The sequence below is a fragment of the Xenia sp. Carnegie-2017 genome, unplaced genomic scaffold (genome assembly GCF_021976095.1).
Source record: "Xenia sp. Carnegie-2017 unplaced genomic scaffold, XeniaSp_v1 HiC_scaffold_1, whole genome shotgun sequence".
Classification (NCBI taxonomy): domain Eukaryota; kingdom Metazoa; phylum Cnidaria; class Anthozoa; order Malacalcyonacea; family Xeniidae; genus Xenia; species Xenia sp. Carnegie-2017.
In genome coordinates, this window is record NW_025813402.1 from 9,263,369 (window position 1) to 9,271,750 (window position 8,382).

Sequence of the window (8,382 nt, forward strand, 5' to 3'; positions counted from 1 at the left end):
TATACTAGGAATATCTTAAATGTTAGAGATATGTCACAATGTGTACCTGAAAATATTGAAGCTGTCTGTGCTAGAATTATTAAGCCTAAAACCAAACCAATTTTGTTGACAACCGTTTATAGACTCCAAATTCTAACGTTAAATTTATGGACGATTTAGAGAGCTTTTTTCTTGTATTGGATGAACAAGACAATGAATTAATTCTTACAGTGGATTTAAATTGCGATCTCTCTCTCACAGTATTACAATCTCAATCTCGTAGACTCATTGATATACTAAACCTATTCCAAATGAAACAAATTATCACTGAACCTACACGCATTACAAATAACACATCCTCGTTGATTGATATAATAGCAACAAATCGGCCCGACAAAATTAAGGAAAGTGGTGTCTTACATTTGGGAATTAGCGATCATTGTTTGGTATACGCATGTCTTAAAATATCTTTGCAGCGTGAAAAACCTAAGATTGTTGAAACTAGAAATCTAAAAAATTACAACATTGATCATTTCAATAACCATATTTTTTACTTATTGAAAGACTCTACTTGGAATCATCATGATACAGATATTTTATGGGCACAATTTAAAATCATTTTTAATTACGTATCAGACATTTATGCTCCAATAAAAACTAGGAAAGTCTGAAGCACTTATGCTCCTTGGCTAACAACTCAGATTAGATGTGAGATGAACAAGCTGTGATTACTTGAAAAAGCGAGCCGTTAAAACAAACTCAGAAAATGTTTACCGAGCTTATCAAGCTATGCGTAACGTTAATAAGTTGATTATGTCTACAAAATCTCGATATTGTAAGGAAAATATTGAAATGAACAAAAGTAATCCAAAAGAAATCTGGAAAAATATAAATCAAGTCATTAGTGGAAATGGTCGATGTTCCAAAACTACCACCATTAGAACAATCAAAGATTAAATGGGCAATAACATTTATGATGAAAAATCAATAGCTAGGCAATTGAATAAATATTTCGTAGAAATCGGCCCTAAATTATCAAATAATTTTCCAGAAAGTCCTAAAGACTTCTCTGATTACTTAAATCCGTTATTTCAATTTCTTACAATTTCTGATGAAACAGTTTACCAAAAAATATCAAAACTTAAAAGCAATAAAGATGCTGGATTAGACAAAATATCTTCCAAACTTTTAAAAGATTCTGCTATTGTCATCACTCCATACCTGACCCACATTTTTAATCTGTCGTTACATGAAGGAAAATATCCTAACGACTGGAAACAAGATAGAGTTTCTCCAATATTTAAATCCGGAAATAGAGAAGAGTGTAATAATTATAGAGCCATTAGCATTCTATCTACTGTTTCCAAAATCTTTGAAAATTTTATTTTTGACCAATCAAATCATTACCTTACTCAAAACAAGATTTTATCGAACTATCAGTCGGGATTTAGGAAAGGATATTCTACTTGTTCCTCCTTGTTGCGAACAACAAATGAATGGTTATTTAACATGGACAAGGGGTTGATAAATGGCGTAGTTTTCTTAGATTTACAAAAGGCTTTTGATACCGTAGATCACAGCATCTTGATAAAAAAAACTAGAACTTTATGGCATAAATAATGCGCTTAGCTGGTTCATCTCATATCTAAGTAACAGAAGACAAGTATGTAAAGTAGGAATATCTATTTCAAACAGTAAAAATATAACGAAGGGTTAGGGGTCACCACAGGGGTCAAGTCTTGGTCCTATTCTTTTCTTACTTTGTATAACTGATTTGGCGAATTGTCTTAGTTCCTCCGTACCAACACTTTTTGCAGATGATACAAATCTCACAGTTTGTGGCTTTACATCAAATGAGATTCAAAAAAAATTGGAAATTGAATTAAATAAAGTCCATATGTGGCTTTTAAGTAATGAGCTGACCTTAAATGTCAAAAAAACTGAGTATATGTTAATTGGAACAAGACAAAAGTTGTCCCAAGTTAGTGCTGATCCAATTTTATCGATAGGGACTGAGGCTATTAAACGTGTTTCATCCACCAAGACACTTGCTGTAGTTGTGGATGAGTGCATCACTTGGAAAAATCATATTGAAAATGTGGCTAAAAATGCTGCCAAGGGAATTAGAGTACTGCGTAGATAAAAAAAAATACTTGACAAAGACACGCTTAAAATCATGTATAATGCTTTTGTATTGCCATATTTTGATTACTGTGCTTTGGTATGGAACAACTGCTCCAATAGTATACAGATTAAATTACAAAAACTTCAAAATAAAGCTGGCCGAATAATTACAGGTGATTGCTATAAATCTGCCTCAGACTCTGTAAGAGCTAAACTCTCTTGGGACACCTTAGAGGCAAGGAGAAAAGCGCAATTAGAGAATTTTATGATATAAATAATGCGAGGCAATTCTACAGATTATCTTCGACAGTTTTTCTCAATACGTACTAATGAAATGTATGAATTACGAAATAACAATCACGTTCTCAACTTGCCAAAACCAAAAACAAATGCCTTAAAACGTAGCTTTGCATATAAAGGTGCAGAGTCTTGGAATAACATTGAAGACAAAAGAAAATATCCATTGCATGCATAAACTTTATAGATTTGATATTTTATTTTTATATAGCCCATACTTTGTTTGTTTTTTTTTGTTTATTTTTTTTTTATACCTAGATGTAGTATCCTTTTTAATTTTATTTTATCACACGGCTATCTGAAAATCAACTTTTTTATTTTTATATGTAGTTGTATTTTAGGATCCAAGTTGAAATACTACCGTGTTTAAATAAATGTAAATAAATAAATAAACAAGTAGCGTTGACGGCTAATTAGTTAATTGTAGCTTCTTTTAGTGTCTAATTTTGATATCTAGTATAATGCAACATGTACTTTGCTTCTTGTGCATGTGACCACACCATAGTCTTATTTCGTAATTGATGGTTTTTGCACTGCCTCACACCATATGGTGCTTTCGTATGTTCCCAAAATATGTGACTATAATGGTGTTTTAAATAGCACGAGAGAGCTTGAATCCGCCTTCACATCACAAACGCGGCAGGAGATGACTTGAAGGCAAACATCCCGACCCAGAATAGGACTGGTGTTCAAAAAATTCTGGACGTGTTATTTTAGTGAAAATAGTCTTACTGATACTATTATTAGCCAGTTCTGAAATGTTGATACTGTAGCAAAAAAACGAGAATTTCTGATTCTGAAAAGGACAACTGCGTGCTTTACTGCTATCGTAACTTAAATCTTCTTATCGTTGATGAGGGAAGCTTGAACATAAGTGTGTTAAACATGATCGCTCTTATCAAAAATCCCAATCGTTTCTTGGTGCCCAGCACTGTACATATTCATAACCAAATTCTTAGTTTGGTTAAAAATGGGAATTGGAAATATTTCCGATGCGCAGTAGGTTAAACAGTTGAGTGCAACGGCAAAAAGGATCGATGTTGTCCACGATGTGTTCGAGCCAACCATTGACAACAATTTCAGTGTTGATTGTGTTGTTGAAGCGAATACGTATAAGCCATGGACGTATTTTCTTAGTTTTTACAGAGGTGGAGCAAAAAATTTTAGGGGAGGGAGTTTTGAAAAGTGACGCAGGCCAAACTAGATTTTTGGGGCGATCCGGTAGTTAAGTCAGCAAAGGGTTGAAACCTTGCCTGGATAAACGTAATTCAACTGCAATACTAAATCCTTTCTTGGATAGGTGAACAATTTGTTAAGTGGGGGTGGGGGGAGGGCGATATTTGAAGGAGTGGCACTCCAATGCTATATGCAGTCGTGTTGATAAAATCATAAAAATTGTGCAGATTGTTCTCTTTCCCGCACACGAATTGTCATTCTTCCAAACCTTCACCCTGTCAAAAAGTTTTGTACGACGGTGGACACGTTTAATCTGAATATTTTGCGTGTGTACAACGTTTTGCCTTCATGTCAAGCAACACAGTTCCACTCTCAGTAAGTTTTTGTTCTTCTCCTTGTCGCTTGATTTTGCTTCGGCAAACTTTTGCAAAGAAATATGTACATGTGAACTGCTTCTTCCAAATGGCACGTTATTTAAGAAATAAAAGATGTTTACTGTGGTCGCACAGGCTTATGCAAACTGAGGAGACCTTTGGAAGAATTCGAGAGCACATCAATGCAAACCCGAGACCGAAGGTCGAGGGTTGCACATGCTCGAGATTTGGGTCAATTTCAACATAATCTCAACAGTCTGTGAGAGTACCCATCCAATGTAAATCTTAGAGGAACTTTTTGGAGTTTTCGTAGGTGACGATTAGATACCTTGAAGAAAGCAAGCTCTCCCAAAACAAGCTAAGATAAAGGCAGCGCAATCTAAACTTTAACGTTTTTGTTAAAATCGTGATTTTCGTTATACCTAAAAATACACACGTCACATTAAATTTTCCGTGTTGATTTTTGACATTCAATTTTGTCTATTTGTGGATCTTGCCGAAGCTATTTGACAGGCTTTCGTTTTTGCTATTCGAGTGCGCTTTCGGCAAGGTCACGTCACTGGCTGCAGTTCCAAAAAAATGCGAGGAATTTAGAAATATCGGTCTGCGTTGGTTGTCATCGCGGAGGCAAAGAAGCCTGTTTGGTTTATGCGATACGATCTTTCATCGTGTTGTTGCAACCTCTCCCCGATCATGGCATCATTTATACAGCTGGAGTACTTCTTTGTTTTTCGCCACCATGCTTTTTCGGTGTTTTCTTAAAGATTTTCAAAGAAATGTCCGAAAGCAAACCGTATAAAAATGAATCGGAAAAGTCTGTTTCTCATTTAGCTGAAGGATTCGCTACAGCAACTGTGCTCCAAAACTTGGTAAGTACTTCTTTAGCAATTAGCTAAACCTCGTTTGACGTCTTTTTTTGGAGGGGGGGCGGGAGGGTTTATGCTAACTTGCATGAAGGTATGCCGTTTCGACAATGAATTTAAGTCAAAAAGAAACCGAGGAAATTTGATGTTTCAATTTGAAAATGCTTTTTCGCAATCGGCAGAATCGCTTAAACTCATTTGAATCATTGCATGCCATCGCCATCCTACGGAGATGGAAAACGATATTCTTTGCTCACGGCATTTATTTTAGGTCTGAATTTCCTTTGGTTAATTCAACCAGCTGCGACTAAACGTCTTCGCAGGGCACGCGTTTTCAATAAATATCTGAACTTTTCGATCGCTTTTGTCCCTTCAAAAGAAGGCGTTGAGATTTTGAAGAAAGCGCCTTTTTCACAGTTGCATGTACTCGGCCGGCGTTTTGTAGACTTTATTGTGTTCAAAAGAATTGTTTGAACAGTGCAATATATGGCTTTATTTTTGCTTGTTTAAGCTGTACTCGAACGTATAAAAAGGATAGCATGTTTCAGCAGATGATTTTTAATGGGTTCTTCATCACTTAAACACGACTGTACAGAAAGACGTGAACTGCTATAGCTACGTGTGTTTGATTTACTCGTAATTTGATTTTGATTGCTCTCTTTTTTATGTTAATCGTTTATTTTTTCTTTTCACTTTCACTTTGATTTATTTTGGTCTAAGACTGACGAAGGATGCTTACGAGATCAACAATGTGTAATTAATTCCCGAGTATGTTCGTGCATAGTTCGTGACGGGGTTTTTTGCATGAGCGTGCGACCAGCAGTAATTCGATGCTTTTGGACAATTGAAACGATCCTATATTTGTAATCTTGAAAATTCACTTATATAGCTAAGCATATGACAACACAAGCTTACACGCATCAACTAAAAAAATCATCAGACGAATCAGAATGGCGTTTTGTATAAAATGCTCTGATTCTTGTAATGCATTAATTAAAAAAAAACAACTCGATCTGGTCGTTTGTTTTGCCAGTATTTTCCCCTTGTAATATCGTTCTAGTACGTTTTTATTACTATATTTATCGTTTTCCTATTTGGCAGATGCAGCGCTAGACAAAATAAACCATGGAGAAGCAGAGAAGCCATCCCAAATCAATTTATTAACCACAAAAATATTGGCGTTGTAAGAGTAAAAAAACTGGGCTGGCTTCGCTATTGACCATGGAAGCTCAATTCAAATTCATTATACCTTAAAAGAAACGATTTTGAAATAGATTTTAAGTTTGAGTTATAGATATATAAGAAAAACAGTTACACAAATCAAATTGCTTTTAAGGTATTTTGAAATGTAAATACATCCAAGAACAATAAGCTCTTTTTTGGCGCATCTAGTAAACACACTTCTGGTCGTTTTTGAATGACCGAACGCTCCCTATTTGTTTTACGTGTCGTAGATTTTATGACTGACAGACATTTTCTCACAGACCTTGCAGTAAACCATATGTGCACTACGCAATAACCAATAACCATGTACAGACAGTTGTATGTACCCAACGACGAAAGTTCTCAAATTAACAATACGCTAAAACAAAATGTACGACAGATTTTCACAAAGCTCATGTCTAAGAAATTTTCGAACTTTGCGAATGCACTTTAAAGACAGGACTGTGATTTTAAGTCTTTTTTTCCCTTTTGCTCTTCTCCAAAATATGCTTACAGGTTTGTGTACTTTTGCCGTTTCTTTATGTTTTTTTGAGGTCGCTCTTTTTTTCAAATAACGAGAAAACGCTAAAACTTTATATCCATTGAAAAGGAGCTATAGGTCCGTGAATCATCCCCTTTCCAGGACCTCATTTCTAGGAGGAATACGTCGGCATTTGTCACGTGACTTGCAAATATGATCAATTTTCGGGAGAGACAATAGAAACGTTGTTGAAACTCGCCTTCTTCATATGAAGCAGTTTTCTATGTTTTATGTCATCTGCTGTTGATCGTACTCGCAAATATGCAGTTTTAGTTTGTTGTTACTAGTAGACCCCAGCCAGTGAATAATGGTTTTAGACTTGATGGTTAATCACCAAGAGACATTGTTTTTGAAGTTAATGAACCATTTTCTTTTATGCCAAGTCGATCATTTCGAGAAAGAGAAAGCTCGTATATTTTGTGATCTATGTTGCTGGTAGACTGCGCATTTATCAGTTGACTAAATATCTACAAACCGACACCTGATCACATGAAGTTCCCGCGCGAAACATTTGGCGTGCAAAAGAAACAGATAACTGACCCTTGCATCAACTAGACAACGACCTAGCGAAATACTGATTGTGAAACGAAAAGTTCTGAAAAAATGACATGGCAAGTGGTTGAGTCAAAGCAGGTCGATTGTCGCTTATTTTGTATTTATTCGTGTCGTTAAGGCTTTCAAAATGAGCAAAGTATGAAAATTCCACGCATACCCATAATATAAAGAATAAAAAGGCTCGAGGCTTCCTTTGGCATTGCTCTGTCCTCTTGTTTCGGGTAAAGAAATACTTCATTTACGACGGCTGCAAAATACTGTATTTTGTACGTGCCAAAGATCTTTTTACTTTCCATGTCGACATTGTGCGTTAAAACTATCCCATGTCACAACCTAAACTCACAAAATCATTCTTTGTGAAGTAAAAAATTGTACAAATTCTGTTGTCCCAAACACGAGTTTTTACGATTTTTACAGGTTGATCTTACGCCCTTATTCGAAGCTTGGAAGCTTCAATTTTCATTATCTTTAGTCAAAAAGGTGAGGGTTTTTAGCTTGCGCTCATTCCACTGCTTGTAAAGTGCATTTTTGGTCTCCAGCAGATCGACCCTCTCAAATTGTTTATGCTGTATGTAGACGTTGATTTTGTTTCAATACACTCCCATGCCCATTTTAATTGCTTCGTCTGCTTTGTTGTCCCCTCCTAGATGCTTTATGCGTTACTAAATAATTCTTATACGGAAAATGACCGACGAATGATGTTTTGTTATTTGAAGCAGAAAGAACAAGGCAGAGATGATCAATGCAACTTACTTTTTGCCCAAGTTCTGAGGCGCTGGTATCATACTATTGTCCAGGAACTTGTTGGTTAAAGACGTATTTTAAGAGTGTTTGCAGTTACGATTGACGAAGCGTATTACATGGTCAGTAACTTTAATTGTTTTCGTAAACCAACCCTGTTCACGATGGTTCCATTACTAATATACCAAGAATTGGAAAATAGAAGGACCGTGATTGTAATTGTCACCACTGACGAGATAGCCTGAAGCTACCGGTCATTATATCTTTGTATAATGATTGATGACCCCTGTATCCCCCACCATCGTCCCACAACACCCCCCATATCCAAAGTAAGCCGTTAAACAAATACTTGGGTAAATGACTTAATCCTAGTACGATTTTCAGATCACCAATTTGCCGTGCAATTTTTTTACGAAGCAAGCACTGAAGCCAAAGTAGGTTGACTCTTACTTATGTCTGATCGATTTCGATTATCCTTTTTGATGCAAAAAAAACCCTACTTTCTAAAATATTTGCCCAGTCTTTATGA

The 8,382-nt window shown here is 35.8% G+C and overlaps 1 long non-coding RNA gene across 1 annotated transcript; it reads left to right on the forward strand.

The window, feature by feature from the left end:
* Positions 1 to 4,776: 4,776 nt before the first annotated feature.
* On the forward strand, positions 4,777 to 6,248 carry LOC124436387. The gene is made up of 2 exons (XR_006945343.1): positions 4,777 to 4,819; positions 5,915 to 6,248. It is a non-coding gene; the product is annotated as an uncharacterized LOC124436387 (long non-coding RNA).
* Positions 6,249 to 8,382: the final 2,134 nt, after the last annotated feature.